The sequence below is a fragment of the Equus caballus genome, chromosome 18 (assembly GCF_041296265.1).
Source record: "Equus caballus isolate H_3958 breed thoroughbred chromosome 18, TB-T2T, whole genome shotgun sequence".
Classification (NCBI taxonomy): domain Eukaryota; kingdom Metazoa; phylum Chordata; class Mammalia; order Perissodactyla; family Equidae; genus Equus; species Equus caballus.
The window spans coordinates 12152497-12175851 of NC_091701.1; the positions used below are offsets into that span (position 1 = coordinate 12152497).

Below are 23355 nucleotides of genomic sequence, written 5' to 3' on the forward strand. Positions count from 1 at the left end.
GGGCCTTTGTAGGGACTTTGACTTTTATTCTGAGGGAGAAGGGAAGTGTCAGAGGGTTTTGAGCGTCAGAGGGTTGGCAAGGTTGTTAACACAGGCTGATGCTCTCCGTGGGAACAGAAAGGAGCAGCACAGGTGGATGAAGAGTTTGAGGGTGATGTCAAAGAGACTAAAGGGAGAATTTTCTGGTAGTGGTTACAGAGGAGCTGGGTGAAGGGTTCGCCGGGTGGGATCCCGGGTGTGGACATGGCACCGCTTGGCAAAAGCCATGCTGTGATAGGCGTCCCACGTAGAAAGTAGAGAAAGATGGGCACGGATGTTAGCTCAGGGCCAGTCTTCCTCAGCAAAAAGAGGAAGATTGGCGGTAGTTAGCTCAGGGCTAATCTTCCTCAAAAAAAAAAAAATCGTTCCTCTCCAGTTCCTATTTGTGACAAGAGGACTGGACTACAAATCCCGCCCCCAGTTTACAGCTGTAAGTATTTACAAAGAAAGGCCAGGTGGAAGCTTCCAGACATAACCTCCTAACTTAATATAGGTCAGGCTTTATGAAATATTTGGGAAGAGGTGGAGATGCAGTAGCAGAGAACAAATCTAGAGTCTTCAGTTTGAATAATTTTGTCTGAGAAAGCAAAGCCAAACAAGTTAACAAAAATCTTGGAGTGAAATTTGGGGAAATTACATTTGGAGTGTAAGGAATGGAGGTTTCTTCCAAAATGACAGTTCAGAGCTATTTTTCCCTCTGAGGCCTGGATGAAGCCTGGATTCATTTTTGCTCCATCATGGTGCTTACAGCTTCCTTGATGGAAATTCAGATTATTGCCTCTGTGGGTCAGGTTTGTAAGGAAATGTGTCTCCCAGTCAGCAGGTTTGAACATTAGGTTATCATGTTTGGCACATTTGAAAACATTAGGTACCTGTGATAATGTAATTTTCTTATATTCCTCAAAGATTAGTTGGGGTGATTGAGTTTTGATTGGCATTAAATGTAGAAGACAACGATAGTGTTTGAAAGTAGCTTGGCAGTCTCCAGTTTAAGTGGGGTTGATTTGTTGGTTGCTTGTTTGGAATATACTCCACTTTCCTAAAAAAAAAAAAAATTTCCTCTTACTGTGTTTAGGCCCCGGTGAGTCTATAGAAGTTGCTTAAAGACGCTGAAGTGAGGAACTAGTAAGGACGGTGGATCCCAAGGAGCAGGCTGCTAAGTGATTTGACAAAGAGGAGAAGGAAGTGTTTTTCCTTGTTACAGGGCCTACCCTGGGCCAAGTTTCAAAATAGCTGAAGGCGTGCTCTGTGGCCTACCTCCTGCTTCCTTTCCTCACTTCTCAGTGATGTCGTTTGGTCATCTGCACCTGTGGAAAAGCCTACCACTTACCACTTCTGCTCTGGGGAATTGGAGTGGAGTCCAGCTTTTAACATAAGGAGATGGTACAAGCCAGCATCTGGGACTTAATTTGTAAAAGTAAATTTTAGAATATATTTGGGGTCAATAAATTATATGAATTTTTTATTCTGTATTTTGATGGAACCGGATGGGAAATTGCACTTCATACCCCGAGAAAGTACAAGTTCCTCAGCTCTGTTTATATCCTTGTTAGCAACTGTCATCCTTTGTAATTATTTTGTTTACAATGACTTCGATTTTAATTTACTCTCCTACTGTCTGAGCCCCCTTGCCTACATAAGCTGGCGAGGATCGGAGTCGCTTTGTATGGTGGGTGCTCTGTCTCCAAGCTCCTGGCAGTTCTTAGGCCCTCAACAAATTGTGGTGAATGCACAGAGTACTTTTCACTCTAGGAAGAGTATTCCTTCCAATTAGCTGTGAACTTGGAAACCAGCTATTTTTATTAGAACTGAATGTGAAACTGTGGGCTTGAGTAAAGTAGATGAAGTCTGGTGCAAGGACCGTGTAATCTCTGTCCCACTCCCAGCCTTGGAAGCAGAACACTTGAAATGTTGAGGGAAGACAGGGAACATGATGAGCCAAACCGGTCAGCCTGCTCGACCCTGCCAAGAAGTAGAGAGTCTGCTGTCGTTACTGCAGCTTGCCCAGATGTCCTGGGGACACCGGTTTTGACTACTCACAGGCTTCACTTGCTAGGTCTCAGCGTAAAGCCAGACGGGCAAGACAGATTAACAGAGATGAAAACAGTTCTTGCCCTGTGGGTGTGAATAGTAGTCTAATACCAGGTTTCTTCATGTAAACGAAAGCTTCAATTTCTAAAAGTAAGCTAATCATTTAAAAATGGACTACAGTTACAGTAAAGCCTTACGAGAAGGCAAGGATTAGAGTATTCACAAACGATGAATGACTTTCATTCAGTGCTTTTCTTTTTCCTGTTTCTTGGAATGTGACTCCTGAGGCCTGGCTCCAGCAAAGCTGGGAGGAGACTAGTGTGTTTTAAGGGGAAAGGTGCTCTTGGGAAATGCTTCTGGGTTGGGAGTGGGGAGAGGCAGGCAGAGAGGGTCAGGACTGACAGGAGGGGATAAGGATGCAGCATAGCTTCGCTCTCTTTTCCCTTTCTTTTTTCCTTTCTTTTCTTCTCTGTTGTCTCTTTTCCTTTTCTCGTGGCACAACTGTAGTGAGAGGAGGCCTGGCGGCTGGAGGTCTAACCGGCCCCTCCCCTCTGCCATTCTCTTCCTTTGAGTGTTCATATGCGGAGGGATCTCAGCAAGTTGGGCGTGAGAGAAGAGTGAGTGTGTGTGTGTGTATGGATCCCACGTGTGTGTGTATGATTCCCTCCCCCTCGTGTTTCTGCCCAGTCACGTTTGGGAGGGTCGGTTGGGCTGAGGTGAAACCCAGAGACCAGGGCTTGGGAACAGGGGGTTCTGGCGGGGAAGTGCCCTCTGCTATGCATAAGTTGATCATATATTTGTCAGGTGCTACCTATATTCTGTTTAGAAATACTTAGGATTATGGGCAGGAATAATGAAGCACCTTACAAGGATAACTTGAGTTTAGAATGGTAGTTCCTGTTCAAGGTCATTAGAAGTATAAACTCTCTTCTAAATCTATGTTGTCTTCTTCATCTTTGCCTATTTCCCTTGCCCCTAGTTGCATATGACGAGCACTTGGTAAATGCTTTGGAACTAGGTTGTTAAGAGATAAATTTTCTTTCTTTTTTTTTTTTTTTTTGAGGAAGATTAGTCCTGAGCTAACATTTGCTGCCAATCCTCCTCTTTTTGCTGAGGAAGACTGGCCCTGAGCTAACATCCATGCCCATCTTCCTCTGCTTTCTATGTGGGATTCCTGCCACAGCGTGGCTTGACAAGCAGTGTGTAGGTCTGCACCCGGGATCCAAACTGGTGATCCCTGGGCCGCCAAAGTGGAATGTACGAACTTAACCGCTGCGCCAACAGGCTGGCCCCAAGAGATGAGTTTTCTAGTGAGCTCTTGTATTGCCTGTCAATGACAAAATTAGAAATATTAAAATCTGATGACAGATGGGTTGGCTGGTAATTCCTTTGGAGACAATGCCGTTTTAAACTTTGTTTTTATTTTGAGATAATGCCAGTTAAAAGAAAACTTCTAATTTTTATTTTGAGATAATTGTAGATTCACGTGCAGTTGTTAAATAATACAGAGATACCTAGTATCTCCCAATAGTAACATCCTGCAAAACCATAATACATAACACAGTCAGTAAGATCCAAACATTATTTAAGATATGGACTATTTCTATCACCAAGGATCACTTATATTGCCCTGTGATAGCCGCAGCGGCTTCCCTCCTGCCCCTACCCCATCCTTAGCCCCTGGCAACCAGGAATTTGTTTTCTAGTTCTATAATTTTATCATTTCAAGAATGCTTTATAAGTGAAATCATGTAGTTTGTAACCTTTTGGGATTGGGTTTTTCACTCACCATAATTCTCTGGTGATTTGTCGAGGTTGTTGTGTGTACTAAGGGTTCGCTTGTTTTTATTGCTGAGTAATATTCCATCATATGGATGAACCAGTTTGATTAACCATTCACCTGTTGAAGGACATCTGTGTGGTTTCTAATTTTTGGCTGTTACCAATAAATCTACCACTAGTCACTCATGTACAGATTTTTGTGTGAACATATGTTTTCATTTTTCTGGGATAAATGCCCAAGAGTACAATTCTGGGCCATATTGCAGTTCCATGTTTGGTTTAGTAAGAAACTGCATTGTGACTACCATTTTTATATTCTTACCAGCAATGAATGAAAGATCCAGTTTCCCCACATCTTGCAGCATTTGGTGTTATCTTTATTTTTTAGGCATTTTGATAGGTGTGCAATTATTGTGGTTTTAATTTGCATTCCCTAACGGCTAATGATGTTAAACATCGTTTCATGTGCTTATTTGCCATCTGTATATTTCTTCTGTGAAATATCTCTTCATATCTTTTGCATGTTTTAATTGGATTTTTTTTCCCTGTTAAGTTTTGAGAGTTCTTTGTGTGTTCTACATACTAGTCCTTTGTTGAATATGTGGTTTGCAAATATTCCAGTTTTTAGCTTGACTTTCATCCTTTTAAGAGAGTCTTTCACAGAGCGTAAGTTTTTAATTTTGATGCAATCCAGCTTGTCAGTTTTTCCTTTTATGGATTGCTCTTTTGGGGTCAAGTTTAGTACCTTTTTGCCTAGCTCTAGATGCTGAAGATTTTCTCTGTTTTTTCTTTTTTGGAGTTTTATCGTTTTGCATTTTACAATTAACATAATCCATTTTGAGTTAATTTTTGTATAAAGCGTAAGATTTAGGTTGAGGTTCACGTTTTTTTTTTTGTTTTTTGCCCCGGATGTCCAATTGCTCCAGCAACGTTTGTTGAAAAGATATCTTTCCTCTATTGAACTGCTTTTGCACCTTTGTCAGCAATTTGTTGGAAATATTTAAGTGGTCTTTTTCTGGGTTCTCTCTGTTCTATTGATCTGTGCATTTATTTCTCCTCCAATCCCACACAGTCCTGATTACTGTAGCTATAGAATACGTCTTGAAATTGGGTAAACTGACTCCTCCTCTTTTTTCTCCTTTTTCAGAATTGTTTTAGCTGTTCTAGTGTCTTCACCTTTCCATATAAATTTTAGAATAATTGTGTCTATATTTACAAAATAATCTTGCTGTGTTTTTGATAGGAATTGTGTTAAACTTGTATATCAATTTGGGGAGAATTGATGTTTTTTTATTATGTTGTCTTCCAATTTGCTGACACAGTGTGTTTCTCCATTTATTTTGATTTTATTTGATTTGTTTGATGAGCAGTTTGTAGTTTTCAGCATGTAAGTTCTGTGCATGTTTTGTTAGATTTACACCTAAATATTTCAGTTTTTGAGTGATTGCAGATGATACTGTATTTTTAATTGTGTGCATGTGCTCATTGCTAGTATATAGAAATACAGTTGGTTTTTTTTTTTTTTTTTAGATTTTATTTTTCTCCTTTTTCTCCCCAAAGACCCCCGGTACATAGTTGTATATTTCGTTGTGGGTCCTTCTGGTTGTGGCATGTGGGACGCTGCCTCAGCGTGGTCTGATGAGCAGTGCCATGTCTGCGCCCAGGATTCGAACCAACGAAACACTGGGCTGCCTGCAGCGGAGCGCGCAAACTTAACCACTCGACCATGGGGCCAGCCCCGAAATACAGTTGGTTTTTATATGTTTGTTTTCTACCCTGTGACTTTGCTGAACTCACTTATCCTAGATTTTTGCTTTTTGTAGATTCCTTGGGATTTTCTGTGTAGATAATAATGTTATCTGCAAATAGGGACAGTTTCATTTCTGGTTCATGTGCCGTTTATTTCCTTTTCTTGCCTCATTGCATTGGCTGGTACTTCCAGCACTGTGTTGACTAAGAGTGTTGATGAGAATGGATATCCTTGCCTTGTTCCTTTTCTTGGGGGGGGGGCATTCAGTCTTTCACCATTAGGTGTAATGTTAGCTATAGATTTTGTAATAGATTCCCTTTATCAAGTTGAGGAAGTTCCCTTTTATTCCTATTTTTCTGAAAGTTCTTGTCATGAATGGATGTTGAAATTTGTTAGGTGCTTTTTCTGCCTTGATTGATATGATTATGTGATTTTTCTTCTTTAGCCTGTTAATATGGTAGATTACATTGATCGCTTTTCAAATATTGGATTAGTCGTTTCCCTGGAAGAAGCCCCACTTGGTCATGATGTATATTTCTTTGCATATATTGCTGAATTCTGTTTGCTAATATTTTAAGGATGTTTATATCTATATTTATAAGGGATGTTGGCCTGTAGTTTTCTTTTTCTTTTAGATTGTCTTTGTCTTGTTTGTTATCCTGGAAATACTAGCTTCATAAAATGAATTAGGGAGTATTCCCTCCTCTTCTGTTTTCTGGAAGAGATTGTGTAGAATTGCTTTGTAGAATTCTCCAATGAAACCTTCTGGGCCTGGAAGATGTCTTCTTTGGGAGTGTTTAAGTTATGAATTCAATTTCCTTAATAGTTATAGGGCCATTCAAATTATCTATTTCATATTGGGTGAGTGGTGATAGTTTGTGTTTTTCATGTTTTTCAAGACATTGGTCCATTTTATCTAAGTTGTGCAATTTGCATATGTAGATTTGTTCATAGTATTCCTTTTTATCCTCATGATGTGTGCAGAGTCTGTGATGATATCCTCTGTTTCTTTCCTAATATTGGTCATTTGCATTTTTCCCCTGTTTCTTTGCCAGTCTTGTGCAAGTTTTGTCAATTTTTTTGATCTTTCCAAACAACCAGCTCTTGTTTTTCATTGATTTTTCTCTCTGTTGTCTTTCTGTTTTCAATTGTATGATTTCTGTTCTTTATTATCTTTTTCCTTCTACCTGCTTTGGGTCTGTTTTGCTCTTCTTTTTCTGGGTTCTTGAGGTGGGAGCTTAGATTATTGATTTGGGATTTTTCTCTTTTTTAACGTATGCATTTAGTGCTGTAAATTTCCCTCTTAGCCCTGCTTTAAATGTGTTGCTCAAATTTTATGTTTTGCTTTCATTTTCATTCAGTTCAGTGTATTTTTAGATTTACTTTGAGACTTCCTCTTTGACCCAGAGATTGTTTAGCACTCTCTTGCCTAATTTCCAAGTGTTTGGAGATTTTCCTATTATCTTTCTGTTTTTGACTTCTAATTTGATTCTGCTGAGGTCAGAGAACACACTCTGTATCATTTCACTTGTTGGAATTTGTTGTGGTTTTTTCCCTGTGGCCCAGGATATGGTCTTATTGGCGTATGTTTTGGGCACTTGAAGAGAAGGTGTATTCTGTGCTGTCAGTGCAGTGCTCTACAGATAGCCATTGCATCCTGTTGGTTGATGTTATTGTTGAGTTCTTCTTTGTCCTTGTTGCTCTTCTGTCTAGTTATTCTATCAGTTGTTGAGAAAGCGTGTTGAGCTCTCCAACCATAATTGTGGCTTTATCCCTTTCTCTTTTCAGTTCTCTCAGTTTTTGCTTCACATATTTAACAGCTTTGTTATTTGCATACACATTTAGGATTGCTGTATCCTGTCGGTGGATTGACCCTGTTGGTCCAAACTTCCGTCTTTTATCATTTTCTTTCTACTTAGACTTCCTTTATCCATTCTGTTAGGGTAGGTATGCTGGTAACAAATTCTCTTAGTTTTCCTTCTTCTGAGAATGCCTTGACTTCTCCTTCATTTCTGAAGAATATTTTCATGGGGCATGGGATTCTGGGTTGACACTTCTTTTCTTTCAGCCCTTGAAAAATGTTGTGCCACTCCCTTTTGGCTTCCATGATTTGTGATGAAAAAACCCACTGTTGTTTGAAATGTTTTTCCCCATAGGTATTATTTTTTCTCTCTGGCTGCTTTCAAGATTTTTCCTGTCTTTAGTGTACATAAGTTTGATTATGATGTGTTTTGGAGTGTATTTCTTTAGGTTTGCACTGTTTGGGGTTCACTTAACTTCTTGAGTCTGTAGGGTTATATCTTTTACCAAATTTGGGAAGTTTTCAGCCATTACTTTTTTAGCCCTGCCCTTTACCCTGTACGTTTGGAACTCTGACAAAGGAATATTATAGTCCCACAGGTTCTGAGGCTCTGTTCATTTATTTTTTTCTTAAGTCTGTTTTCTCCATTGTTCAGATTGGGTAATTTCTATTGTTTTATCTTCCGGTTCACTGATTCTTTCCCTTGTTCCCTCTATTCTGCTGTTGGGCCCATTCACTGAGTTTATAAAATTGCAGTTATTGTATTTTTCAGTTCTGAAATTTCTATTTAGTTCTTTATAACTTCCATTTCTTTTATTAGACCTTTTAATTTTTCATTTGTTTCAAGCATATTTGTAATTGCTTTTTGAAGCATTTTCATGATGTCTGCTTTAAAACCTTTGTCATATTATTCGAACTTTTCTGTCATCTTGGTCTTGGCATCAGTTGATTTTCTTTTTTTATTCAGGTTCCTGAATCAGATTCCTGATTCAGTCCTTGTTGACACCTGAGGTGAGGGTAGGAGTTGTGACTCCCCACTAGGCCTCCATGGGATACCTCTCTGTATGGGAGGGGTAGGAGTGCCTCATTGCTGCTCCCTACGTGTCTCCTGCAGATAATGGAGGGGAGGTGGAGGTTGGCAGTCCAGAGTCAGGCAGACAGTCAGGAAGGGCCGAGGAGCAGCAGGCTGAACCCCACAGACACCAGCTGAAGCTGGTTCCAGGCGGTGGTCAGCAGAGAGGATCCAGGGGGAGGCAGAGCAGTTGGAGACCCTGCTGCAGTTTGGAGTCTCTGGGCTCAGGGAAGGCCATGTCCTTCTAGAGGGCTTCTAAGTGATTAAGTCAGGCCCACCTAGGACAATTTCTCTTTTAATTAACTTAAGGTCAGCTGATGATGAATTTAATTACGTCTGCAAAATGTGTAAGCTTCAAAATGGTTACTGCCCCCTTCTGTTCTCTAACTCTATGGAGAGAATATACCTTGTGGCCCAGTGTAATGACAAGCATACTGGAAAGGACATTCTGGGGACTGTAGTTCAGCCTGGCCACGCTGACACATCACAAAGCCATCTCAGGAATACACTGTCTCCAGTACCTAAAGAGTCCAACAAGGTGCTGGGCTGCCTTTTGGTGGTGGGAGGCTGAAGAGACAGCTGTTGTTCCTTGATGGCCAAAGGGAGTGGGGGTTATGAGTCCACCTACAGAGTCCCAAGAAACTTTACTTGGCGAGTAGACCCCTGGGTTCTGCTGGTGGAGGTGTGATAACAGCATATTCAAGACCTTTGAGACTGAGGTTTCTGACTTGCCAACCAACAGGACATCTTTCATGTATTGAAAACTTTAGACATCAGAGGGTAGGGGCACTTGCGTGAAATCCTGACCTACCCAGTGCTGACAAATGGCTGGGGGGCTTGTCCTGCTAACATTTCTCTACCTCTAATCCCTTCCTGATGGGGGAGAATCTCCTCTGGCACTATGGACAGGGGAGTATAAATAATATGTCACTTATACATTCAGATGCAGAAACAACCAACAATACTTTGAATTGCCCTGAAGGACCTCACCCATTAGATCACATTAATTTTCCTTCCCCACTGTGAATCTAGGTCCAAACCCCATTAGCTGAATCTGAGTACCTCCTCACCACACACGGGTGGGTAGGTGCCAGAGTCCAGCTCCAGCAGAGTCCAGGTTCCTGAGGGAGAGACGGAGTCGGCGCAGTGAAGGAGGGGACGTGAGACTTGAGTCGGTGCAATCAAGTCCGTCTTTACTGTGCACAAGTGTCGTTTTTATATTTTTCAGGATTAGTACAGAAATAGCTCTACAAATATTCTCAGAGAGATAAGGAAGTACAAAGCAAGTCTGTCTTACTCGTTTTCACAGCATTTTTATATCTTTTTTAGCAGGGGATAAATATAGCAGTACAGATGTTCTTGCCGAGTAAACCACAAAGCATTCATTGATAAGTATAATCTTACAGGGAACAGAGTTAACTTTTAGGGGGGCAGAGGTTAACTATCTTTTCCTGCACAAAAGCGACTTCAGCAATTAAGAAAAGACTTCTATAATGTGCCAGACACATGAGGGGAATAATATATTTTTCAATAACTAACATATGGAGGAAAATTCTAATTAACTACCGAGGAAGAAGTATATCTATGCTTATCAGGGAAACTGGAGGAAGAGCAAAACATCAACCAGAAGGAGGCAGCTGCTTTGATCCAGATATTCTCTTTAGTATGAACCCCTCGTTAGGGAGGAAAGTTCTCCCACTGTTTATGTGCGTCAGGGGGAACTTGCCCCTTGTGATATCCTGAAGGCTACGTGCAGGTGGTCACATATTTTTCTCAGTACCAACCCCGCGATGGGAGCATGCTTTTTTCTCTAAAGCGGCCATCTGGAAAAATTACAGCATGAGTAGGAAAATGGGGTATAAGACAAAGAGAAGAAAAACAAGTTTTTAAAGTTCAGCGTAGCTTGGGGGAAGGCCGGCTTTTCATTTTCTTGCGGAGGGGTGCCCTGCACCCCTCGGCTCTTCTTGATCGGCTGGACCCTGTCAAACAGCCGATCAAACGCTGCCTCGGCCCCTGGCAGGTAGGTTGATGACTTGGGTGCCTGTGTCCACAGAGCCGTAATAGTTTGAGTTCCTCCTGTCTCTGAAGTTCCCCAGTGTGCTTGGGTGCATAAGGCCTTCACTCCCTCTTGAGGACCAAGAAACCTTGGTTCACCTCTAATTATCCTTCTTAAAGCCGATGTCAGAGAAGAGGGTAAGGGGGGAGGGGTCAGGGGGCATGGAGCGGGGAGAACAGCTCTGTGCCAGTAAGCAAGGCACACTTAACTTTTAGTTTCAAGTGTCCTGGTGGCTTTTCATGGCTCAACTTAATGAACTTTTTGGTCACCCAAAGCTCTAGATCCTCGTTGCTGACATAACCTGTTTTAGCTCTGCGGACTCCCTTACTCAACAGCTGTAGTCACATTGCCTCTCATCTGGGGCCATGGGGCTAGCTGCCTCATTGTCACAGTAACATCCCTTCCTCCTCCCACCGCAGGGAGAGTGAGCAATAACCATAGTACATTTGGGCAGCTTGTTTCAGTCCTACCTTTGCTGCTTATCCTCAAAGGTTAATTAACCCTTACTCCCCCAAACCCACCACTTGGACAAGAACTTTTGCTACTGGATCCCAGGGAATCTTCTTACATCCCCTAAACCCATGGGACCTTTGTCTTTTCTATTCCAGAAAGCCCTGTCTCTGCCAGCATCCCATTTTTGTCACCAACAACTGTCAAGAACTGTGAAGAGTCTGAGATTTTATCTTACTTGAAAGCTGACAAGTCAGCCTGTCGTGGTTTACTGGACTCTGGCAGGAGACATAGCACTCCTGGGTCAGAGACAAAGGACTGCATTACAGCACAGCCAAAAGGATGAGCTTCATGTCTGTGTCAACTCCTCTTGCCCCATAAGTCCCACAGGGGCAGTACAGAGTGACCCAGATGGATGCTGCCCATGCAGTGTGTTTGTGTCACAGCTGAAGAACCCCGAGTTTAGGTAATCCCAATCTGGATGCTGGCAGAAGACATGAGACTCTTGGGTCAGAGACAAAGGACTGCATTATAGCATAGTCAACAGCATGAGCTTCATGTTTGTGTCAGTTGCTCTTGCCCCATAAGTCCGCAGCTGTGGAACCCTGAGTTTAGGTAATCCAAATGTTTCATAAAGGGCTGTGAGCAAAGCTGCCCAACCTTAGCCCAGAGGGAGTCTTTACATTTATTAAACAGGAGAGTAAGCAAACCTGCCCTCTAGTCTGGAGGGAGATCATATCTGTCTTCCCAGGCTGTTTGCTGTACACACATCCTTGAAAAGATAGTTCAGAGCGAAAGCAGCCAGTGCCTCTGCTCATAAGTCATGCAGAAGGACAAGAGACCCATGGAGAATTGTCTTCCAACACACCGTAAAAGGATTAATATTCTCACTGGTGATTGTGAATCAAGAAAAATAGAATTTATAGTCAGTAAATCGAATTTATACCATGTTTAAGAAGGAAAGCGTATGAAATATTCTTTCCAAATGGTTAAGTCTCTAACCCTTTGGAAAACTCAACTGTCCAGAATAGTTAGAGCTCTCAGAGTCTTACCTACCTTGAGTAGAGAAAACAAATTATGACTTTGTGTATTTGCCCCAAAATGAAGGTCACAAAGACAGGTCTGTGGGATTGTGGGTGTTGATTTGTCAGTGGGTGGTGCACTCAAGGTGAATAGCAATCAACGGTTTATTTATTAGAAGTGACTATGGCTCTTCCTCAGGAAAGGCCAGCTGCTGATGTCATTATGTAATGAAGCAGTTACAGAAGTCACACTTGTGAGGGTGTCAGAGTTAGCTAATGTTTATTTTGCATCTCCTGTGTTATCTAAATACCTAGGGTGGAAGACTGTTTTTATAACCTATCTAAAAATGGTTGAGGTCAAAGATTTTAAAATCATTCATAAGTTAATACATTGAAAATGTCTTCCTCAAAAGTTTTATGTCAGTGAAAGAAGAATAAACTGATTTTCTAATATATGTATTAGGGCTTTGATTTGAATTATGTAACTAAACATTTGGAAGAGAAAGGCCAACAGGTTTTCAAATGTTTACTTAATCCTTACATGGTCCTAGTCTATAAATGTATACTCAGTTGAAAAAATTTAAAGCAAATTCCTGTTAACTTTTTTTCTTTTAATTATAATGACCAGTTTTTGGTATTTCGTTTTTACCGAGATTTACTTTCAACATAGAATTTTGTTCTCTATCTAAAAGTTTTAAAAAAAATATTATGCTTTTGAAGTAGGCCAGAATAAAGTGGAATTATCATTTCACTTTTAGTCATAGTCTTTAAATGTGACCTGATTGTAATTTGTCATTCTTATGAAGTTTAGTTAAATTGTAATTTTGTATGAAGTTAGTAATTTTCTGAGGTTAAGTTCTCTTTGAAAGGTAAACATGTATCCTTCATCTACTCAGCAGTATGCTAGGCGCTCAGTGTTTCCAAGAAGAGTAATAAAAAGAATGTAAGTTTTTCACCTTCCCGCTTTTTTGGGTAAAATGACATATTCAGATGCTAGTTAGCAGTAGATAGGATTATCTACTCCCAAATCATTAAGGTGCAATTTTAGAATCATTTGCACAGTCAGTGATTTGTGTCTTAGCGGAACTCTTCTTTTTCCTACTTTTAAACACAATCATCTATATCAGTTTAGTTTCCTCACATAAGAGAACAATAAGCTGTATTTTTTGTCCTCTTTTTATTGATTTGTTTCAAAAGGAAGGCAAATGGACTCTTTGCCATGTAATATTAGTTCCTAAACATATAGGAAAATTAAGTATTTAGTGTAATATACACATATATAAATTTTGTGTGTGGTTAGAACATTGCTTTTTTGAAAGTTGTGCCTTTTTCATATGGGTAAGACAAGCTTTAAAGAAAACCTGATATATGGCATTTTGATTTTATAGTACTTAAATTTAGGGAGTAGATATAACGTTACAAAATATTTCAATTGTTCAAAATGACTGATCCTGGGAGTCCGTTAAATTTCAGGTCACATCTGCCACTTCTCGGAAGCCTGCCTCTTGCAGGAAGGAAGGCCAGCTGGCCCTGTGGTTATAGAATCTTCTCCGTCTTAACTGCCCAGTGTCGAGTGCCTGTCTACACCTAAAGCTTCTAATGCTTAGGTTATTTGGATTCCATTCTTTTGCAAGAGGATCAAGAGCATGCTTTCTTCAAATACTGGAAGGTACATGTACTTTTTCTTTGGTAATACAGTCAATCCTCATTATTTGCAGATTCTGCATTTGCAAATTTGCCTGCTCACTGAAATTTATCTGTAACCCCTAAAGCAATCTCAGGGCACTTTCTCAGTTATTCCCCGACATGTGCAGAGCAGTGAAAAATTTGAATCAACAAAGTTCACGTTCTCAGCTGCGGTCAAACAAGACGACTTGCTGCCTTCTTGTTTCAGCTCTCAGACCGTAAACACGTGTCCGGTTTGTGCTCTGTTTGGTACCACGCTTTCCACATTTTTGTGCTTTTTGTTGGTGATTTCCCTGTTTAAGACAACCCCCAAGCGCAGTGCTGAAGTTCTGTCTCGTTTTCCTAAGTGCACGAAGGCTGTGTGTGCCTCATGGAGAAAATATGTGTTTAGATAAGCTTTGCTCAGGTTTGACTTATAATGCTGTTGGCTGTGAGTTCAGTGTTAATGAATCAACAATACGTATTAAACAAGGTGTCTTTAAACAGAAACACACATAAACAAGGTTATGTATTGATCGGCTGATGAAAATGTTGTGAACAGAGGCACCAGAGGCTCACCAGAACCTAACCCTGTATTTCCCCAGGAGCAGTGGCTCAGTGTTCACAACCACTTTGTAAACCACATCCTCTTTGAATAACCAGAATCAGCTGTAGTTACTTTTGTGTGTTTGTGAGGAAGATTGGCCCTGAGCTAACATCTGTTGCCAATCTTCCTCTTTTTTTTCTCCTTAAAGCCCCAGTGCATGGTTGCACATCCTAGTTGTAAGTCTTTCTAGTTCTTCTGTGTGTGATACCACCACAGCATGGCTTGACGAGCCAGGATCCAAACTGGCAAACCCTGGGTCGCTGAAGCAGAGCGTGTGAAATTAACCACTGCACACGCCACTGCCCTGGCCCCTGTACTTTTTTTTTTGAGCTGATAAAGATCAATCTAAAGTCAATAGTCGAGTATTTTGTGAGTATCATGATGCTGGGCTCTGAGCTCTTATGTGCTGTGCCTGTTTTCCTCCTCAGGAGCTCACCCCAGCTGGTTTACAGCTCTCCGGCTGGGAACTTTGCCATGGGGGGAGGAACCACTTGAGAAGGAGAGCAGTGGGGCCCTCAGGGAACCTAGCATGCAGCTTGTCTTGGCTTTCCTTGACCATTCCTTGCTGAATTTCCACCTTCCCTGTTCACCCTGCTGGAGCCTGGTCCAGAAAAAGCAGCCCCGACCTGCCCTGTAAGTTCAAGAATTCTGGTCCAGAGGAGGGGCGCTGGGCTGCACCCATTCTTGGCTCTGGTGATACAGTAGTTACCTGTCAGGGACCTGGGAGCTCCATGTGAGGAGGTTCCTACGTGGATTTTGTGTTTGTTTTGTTCATTTGTTTTTAAGAGTCTTGGTTTGCTTTGGATTTGGATTTTTCTTCAGTCTCCCAAACCAGCTGAGTAAGGTACCTGCCAGAACAGGTTTTTTAGGCAGGCAGGTTTACAGAGCTTCCCAAGCCCTGGGCACTGTTGCTTTTCAAATCCCCACCCTATATCATGTAAAATGTACCCATAGCCTATAGTAAATCTAACATATGTAATTACGAATAGAGTTGGGTTGCTGTTGAAATGTTATGTGTTGTAGATATTTAATTAAATATTAATTTTGATTTAAAAAAATTTCCGTATTCTGGAGCAGTAAGGTTTTTTTTCAGCTCTCACCCGTTTTCGTGGGCCCTGGAAAAGCTCACGGACCCTAGGCGCTATGGCTCTAGTGCAGGATGGAGGTGTCAGTGTGTCCTTAGGAAAGGGAGGAATTCAGGTTTTCCTGAGCCCTTCAGCTGCTCTTGAGCTCTGCAGACGTTGATGGGGGCTGTGATGTGCCTCATGCCACACGTGTTGCTGGGTCTACAAAAATAAACCATGCAGCATTCTTTCCCTCAAGGGGCTTGCAAGCTAGACCCCTTAAACAGATGACTTCAGTATGGCGTTCAATCTGATGGCCCCTTCAATGTGACGGAGGGACCCTTAGCTGAGCCTGGGGCAGAGGACGAGCTGACCTCAAAGGTGTCTTGGAGCCGATGGCCCTGGCTGAGTTTTGGGGGATGCCTACGTGGTAAGGCGAAGAGGCAAGAGGCAGAGGGAGTTTGGAGAAAAGCCTGGGGTGGAAGGGTGTGGCAGAGGCTTGGAAACAGCATGAGTTGTGTGGGAAACAGTGGGCTGTAATTGCCGCTGGAGTGATATGTGCAAGGTGGATTGTTGTGGTGATAGATGTTGTAAGAGAGGCAGGGAGAGGCTGAGTATGGAAGCCCTTTGGTGCCACCTTAGACGTGTTTAGACTCGTTCTGGGATGTGACCTGCTTCTGGTGCCCCTGACGGCTGAATACTTTTTGGATTTATTTGGAAGAGCTAAATTTCTAACTCTCTTTGTCCTTTACAGTATTTGGTATGTTCTGTATTGTTTGCGTTTGCTCAGTTATCTTTTTTCTTAAAAGAAATGGAAATAACTTAGTTTTAAAAGTAACTTTTTGTTGATGCATAACACATACATCACAAAAGTGCAAATATAAGTGTACAGGGAAATAGCCTAATCTAAAAACACATAATCATTATTAAAACATTGAGCAAGGAAGGGGCGGAGCAAAATGGCAGGGTGAGCTGACCCAGGATTCTCTCCCCTCCAAAATACAACAAAGGATTGGAAAAACTGAATTTCAGAAAATAAACTTAATGCCAGCACGTTAGAGACCTACAATACCAAGAAAGCGGAGATCATAAACCCTACTTACAGCCTCGGAGGCGCTGGAACGGTAGGAGAGAACATCGCTCCCTCCCCTAGAGTCTGCGATAGCTGTGGCGCGGGTCGGGAAGGAGCGGGGGAGGGGCCGCACGACCAGGGATCATGCAGGACTCCTGCCACTGATTCAGTGGAAACCCACTGACGGTGGGGGGGGGGGTGGGGGGAAGCTTCCGTCCACAGGGACCCCATAAACCCAGGGCTGCGGGAGACCAGAGAACAGAAATGATCTGAATCCAGACCGGTGCGTGAGAATAGCAGCTCCTCCCTCCCTGCAAAGCCAGTGGGCGCAGCCATCTTGCCCCAAGGCGGAGAGCTGACATGTCGCTCTCGACCCCCATCTAGTGGCGACAGGCTGTAACTGCAACGGAATTCTACCACCATGAGAAAAAACCACTCCTCTACCATCCAGCAATTTATAAAAGCCTCAGACCAGAAGGAAAACGATAAAAACATAGAATTAAGTCCTGAGGACTTGGACTTAGGTAAACTAAGTGATAATGAGTTCAGAGCAGCTATAATCAAAAAACTCAATGAGGTAGAGAGAAAGATAGAGAAACAAGCTGAGTTCTAGAGTTACTTCACAAAAGAGATTGAAATCATAAGGAAGAATCAAACAGAATTACTAGAGGTGAAAAACACAATGGACCAGATAAAACAGAATATGGATTCCCTGAATGCCCGTGTAGACACCATAGAAGAGCAAATTAACATAATTGAAGATAGACAGGCTGAATGGCTCCAGATAGAGGAAGAAAGAGAACTAAGAATTTAAAAAAAAATGAGGAAAATCTCCGAGAGGTAATGGATTCAATGAGGAGTAAGAACATAAGGATCATAGGAATTCCCGAGAATGTGGAAAAGGAAAATGGAGCAGAAAGTGTACTTAATGAAATTATTGAAGAGAACTTCCCAAATCTAGGGATTGACGGAGAAATGTGTGTAGAGGAGGGTTTCAGATCTCCTAGATTTGTCAATGTAAAAAGACCTACTGCAAGGCACATAGTAGTAAAATTGGCAAAAAGGAAAGATAAGGAAAGAATACTCAGGGAAGTAAGAAAAAAAAAGAGAATAACCTATAAAGGAACCCCTATCAGACTGTCAGCAGATTTCTCTACAGAAACCTTACAAGCTAGGAGAGAATGGAGTGACATATTCAAAGCTTTAAAAGATAAAAATCTTCATCCAAGAATACTCTATCCAGCAAGAATTTCCTTCAGATATGAGGGAGAAATTGAATCTTTTCCAGACAAACAAAAGTTAAGGGAATTTGTAACTAAAAGCCCTCCACTACAAGAAATCCTTAAGAAGGCTCTCATACCTGAAAAAAGAAAAAAGGGAGAAAGGGGACACAATCCACAGACTAGGGAGACCGATGGATAGAACCAGAACAGGATAGCAAATATTCAACTATAGCATTAGGGTAAAAATAAGGACACTACCAAAACAAGGACGATCTTAGCACTCTAACTACAAATTCATAAGACGAGTTCGAATAAGAAATGAAAATAATTATTTAGGAGGGGAAGAGCAAAGGGTCTAAATCAGTATTGGTCAAGTAAGTAAGAGACCACCAGAGAATAGACTATATTATACACGAGATTCTAAATACAAACTTCAAGATAGACACTAAAATAAAGTACAGAACAGAGTCACAAATCATAAATAAGGAAAAATATGAGAAACCCAGCATAAGAAATTGCAGTATTAAATGGGTAGTCTAAAGCACACAGGAAAAGAAACACAGGAAAACAAGATAATAAGTGACAGATTGACAGCATTAAGTCCACATGCATCAATAATCACTCTCAATGTGAACAGATTGAACTCTCCAATAAAAAGACACAGAGTGGCAAAATGGATTAGAGAACAAGATCCAGCAATTTGTTGCCTCCAGGAAACACACTTCAGCCCCAAGGACAAACACAGGCTCAGGGTGAAGGGGTGGAGGACAATACTTCAAGCAAATAGCAAGGAAAAAAAGGCAGGTGTTGCAATTCTCATATCAGACCAGGTGGATTTCAGAATAAGACAGGTAAAGAGAGAGACAGAAGGACAATATATAATGATCAAAGGAACACTTCATCAAGAAGAAATAACGCTTATAAATATCTATGCACCCAACACAGGAGCACCAAGATTCATAAAGCAACTATTAACAGACCTAAAGGTAGATGTTAAAAACAACACAATAATAGTAGGGGACCTCAACACCCCACTCACATCAATTGACAGATCTTCCAGACAGAAAATCAACAAGGAAATAGTGGAGCTAAATGAAAAACTAAAACAATTGGACTTAATAGACATATATAGATCACTTCACCCTAAAAGAGCTGAATACACATTCTTCTCAAGTGCACACGGAACATTCTCAAGGATAGACCATATGTTGGGAAACAAGGCAAGCCTCTACAAATTTAAAAAAATTGAAATAATAACAAGCATCTTCTCAGATCATAGTGCTATAAGGCTAGAAATTAATTACAAGAAAAAAGCTGAGAAAGGCACAAAGATGTGGTGACTAAACAACACACTACTGAACAAGCAATGGATCATTGAAGAAATTAAAGAAGAAATCAAAAAATACCTGGAAACAAATGAAAATGATAGCATGCCATACCAACTCATATGGGATACAGCAAAAGCTGTATTCAGAGGAAAATTCATCGCAGTACAGGCACATCTTAACAAACAAGAAAAATCCCAAATAAGCAATCTTAAACTACACCTAACTGAACTAGAGAAAAAAGAACAAATGAAGCCCAAAGTCAGCAGAAGGAGAGAAATAATAAAAATCAGAGCAGAAATAAATACTATTGAAACGAAAAAGGCAGTAGAAAGGATCAATGAAACAAAGAGCTGGTTTTTTGAGAAGATAAATAAAATTGACAAACCCCTAGCCAGACTTACAAAGAAAAAAAGGGAGAAAGCTCAGATAAACAAAATCAGAAATGAAAGAGGAGAAATAACAACAGACTCTGCCGAAATACAACGGATTATAAGAGAATACTACAAAAAACTATATGCCAACAGAATGGATAACCTAGAGGAAATGGATAAATTCTTGGACTCCTACAATCTCCCAAAGCTCACTCAAGAAAAGGCAGACAATTTGAACAGACCAATCACAAGGAAAGAGATTGAAACAGCAATCAAAAATATCCCAAAGAATAAAACCCCAGGACCAGATGGCTTTCCTGGGAATTCTCCCAAACTTTCAGAGAGGATTTAATACCCATGCTTTTCAAGCTATTCCAAAAAATTAGGGAAGATGGAACACTTCCTAACACAATCTATGAGGCCAACATCAGGCTGATACCGAAACCAGACAAGGACACCACAAAAAAAGAGAACTACAGGCCAATATCACTGATGAACATAGATGCAAAAATTCTAAACAAAATTTTGGCAACCAGAATTCAGCAATTCATCAAAAGGATCATACATCATGATCAGGTGGGATTCATACCAGGGACACAGGGATGGTTCAACATCCGCAAATCAATCAACGTGATACACCACATCAACAAACTGAGGAATAAAAACCACATGATCATCTCAGTAGATGCAGAGAAGGCATTTGACAAGATCCGACAGCCATTTATGACAAAAACTCTGAACAAAATGGGCATAGAAGGAAACTACCTCAACATAATAAAGGCCATGTATGACAAACCCATAGCCAACATCATACTCAATGGGCAAAAACTGAACGCCATCCCCCTGAAAACAGGAACGAGACAAGCATGCCCTCTATCACCACTCTTATTCAACATAGTACTGGAGGTCCTGGCCAGAGCAATCAGGCAAGAAAAAGGAATAAAAGGAATCCAAATAGGGAGGGAAGAAGTAAACTCTCGCTGTTTGCAGACGACATGATCTTATATATAGAAAACCCCAAAGAATCCATTGGAAAACTGTTAGAAGTAATCAACAACTACAGCAAAGTTGCAGGGTATAAAATCAATTTACATAAATCAGTAGCATTTCTATACTCCAATAATGAACTAACAGAAAAAGAACTCAAGAACACAATACCATTCACAATCGCAACAAAAAGAATAAAATACCTTGGGGGTAAATTTAACTAAGGAAGTGAAGGACCTATATAATGAAAATTACAAGGCCTTTCTGAGAGAATTGGATGACGACATAAGGAGATGGAAAGACATTCCATGTACATGGATTGGAAGAATAAACATAGTTATAATGTCCGTTCTACCTAAAGCAATCTACAGATTCAACGCCATCCCAATCGGAATCCCAATGACATTCTTTACAGAATTAGAACAAAGAATCCTAAAATTCTTATGGGGCAACAAAAGACCCCGAAGTGCTGAAGCAATCCTGAGAAAAAAGAACAAAACGGGAGGCATCACAATCCCTGACTTCAAAACATACTACAAAGCTACAGTAATCAAAACAGCATGGTTCTGGTACAAAAACAGGTGCACAGATCAATGGAACAGAATTGAAAGCCCAGAAATGAAACCTCACATCTACGGACAGCTTATTTTTGACAATGGAGCTGAGGGCATACAATGGAGAAAAGAAAGTCTCTTCAACAAATGGTGCTGGGAAAACTGGAAAGCCACATGTAAAAGAATGAAAATTGACCATTCTTTTTCACCATTCACCAAAATAAACTCAAAATGGATCAAAGACCTAAAGGTGAGACCTGAAACCATAAGGCTTCTGGAAGAAAACGTAGGCAGTACACTCTTTGACATCAGTATTAAAAGGATCTTTTCGGACACCATGCCTTCTCAGAGAAGGGAAACAATAGGAAGAATAAGCAAATGGGACTTCATCAGACTAAAGAGCTTCTTCAAGGCAAAGGAAAACAGGATTGAAACAGAAAAACAACCCACTAACTGGGAAAAAATATTTGCAAGTCATATATCTGACAAAGGCTTAATATCCATAATATATAAAGAACTCTCACAACTCAACAACAAAACATCAAACAACCCAATCAAAAAATGGGCTGGAGACATGAACAGACATTTCTCCAAAGAAGATATACTGATGGCCAATAGGCACATGAAAAGATGCTCATCATCGCTGATCATCAGGGAAATGCAAATCAAAACTACACTAAGATATCACCTTACACCCAGTAGAATGACAAAAATATCTAAAACTAATAGTAACAAATGTTGGAGAGGTTGCGGAGAAAAAGGAACCCTCATACACTGCTGGTGGGAATGCAAACTGGTGCAGCCACTATGGAAAACAGTATGGAGCTTCCTCAAAAAATTAAAAATAGAACTACCATACGATCCAGCCATCCCACTACTGGGTATTTATCCAAAGAGCTTGAAGTCAGCAATCCCAAAAGTCCTATGTACCCCAATGTTCACTGCAGCATTATTTACAATAGCCAAGACGTGGAAGCAACCTAAGTGCCCAGCAACAGACGAATGGATAAAGAAGATGTGGTACATATATACAATGGAATACTACTCAGCTGTAAAACAGAACAAAATCATTCCCTTTGCAATAACGTGGATGGACCTTGAGGGAATTATGTTAAGTGAAATAAGCCAGCGAGAGAAGGATAATCTGTGTATGACTCCACTCATATGAGGAATTTAAAATTATGGACTAAGAACAGTTTAGTGGATATCAGGGGAAAGGTGGGGTGGGGGGTGGGCACAAAGGGTGAAGTGGTGCACCTACAACATGACTGACAAACATTAATGTACAACTGAAATTTCACAAGATTGTAACCTATCATTAACTCAATAAAAAAAACAAATAACAAATTAACAAAAACAAGAACATCAAGCAATATTAGAAATATATACAACAGCTAACAGTCTCTTGGATTTCTACCATTCAGGGATAGCCACGGTCAACATTTCAGTAAACATTCTCTCTGGACACCTCTCTGTGCTTATAGAGATACTGATCACCTGCGATTTTCTAACTTGTATTTTCATTCACTTATATGTCATAGCCATCTTTCAAAGTTAGTATCCATGTATCCATATCATGCTTTAATGGCTGCAGGGGATTTTTTTTTGAGGAAGATTAGCCCTGTGCTAACATCTGTGCCCATCTGCCTTTACTTTATATGTGGTGCCACAGCATGGCTTGATAAGCTGTGCATAGGTCCCTGCCTGGGATCTTAACTGGCGAACCCTGGGCTGCGAAAGCAGAGCGCACGAACTTAACTGCTGTGCCAGTGGGCCGGCCTCTGGCTGCAGGGGGTTTTATTTTATGGTGTGATATAGTTTACTTAATCAGCTCTTCCATGACGGACATTTAGGTGGATTCTAGTTTTTGTGAACTATTAGAAACACTTCAAGAAAAAAAAGTCTTCCTTGAATGTACGTCTTTGTGCACTTATCTTCTCTTAACATGTTTTTATTATGAAAAATTTTAAGCGTGTACAAAAGTAGAAGGGTATGATGAGGTCCCGTATACACCCAGTTTCAGCAGGTAACAACATTCTACCGTTCTTTTTTTTTATCTTCATCTTGTAATTGTTTTTCTTCTGCCGGGGTATTTGAATGCAAATGCCAGTCATCATATCATTTCACCTTTGTATACGTTGGTCTTTTAAGATAGGGACTCAAAAACATATTGAAGAAACAGAATTAACATTAAATTCCTAATACCATCTAATATTATGCAAGTCAGGATCCATATAAGGTCTAAATGTTGCATTTGTTGATATATCTCTTTTAAGTCTCCTTTAATTTATAATCTTCCCCTCTTCTTTATTTTTCATGGTATTTATTTGTTGAAGAAATCAAGTCATTTATTCAATAGATTCTTCCACACTCTGAACTTGGCTGATGGCCTCCTTGTGGTGCCATTTAACCTGTTGCTCCACGCACTGACATAGCCCATAAACTGGGGGTTAGATCTGGAGGCTTGATTCATTCGTTGAG

General features: G+C 40.7%; 1 protein-coding gene across 12 annotated transcripts in view; it reads left to right on the top strand.

Moving 5' to 3' along the window:
• The window catches only part of C18H2orf76 (chromosome 18 C2orf76 homolog), a 70005-nt gene that overhangs the window by 976 nt on the left and 45674 nt on the right, over positions 1–23355 (top strand). For 6 of the 12 annotated variants that reach the window (XM_005601445.4, XM_070241785.1, XM_023622779.2 and 3 more), the window contains exon 2: positions 13477–13672. The exons of 3 other annotated variants lie outside the window; for them this stretch is intronic. The gene's annotated coding sequence lies outside the window, so the exon portion shown is untranslated. Of the gene's footprint in view, positions 1–11136; positions 11448–13476; positions 13673–14770; positions 14909–16303; positions 16464–23355 lie in introns of those variants that run through there. 3 more of the 12 variants (XM_070241780.1, XM_023622782.2, XM_070241782.1) reach the window with 3 other exon arrangements.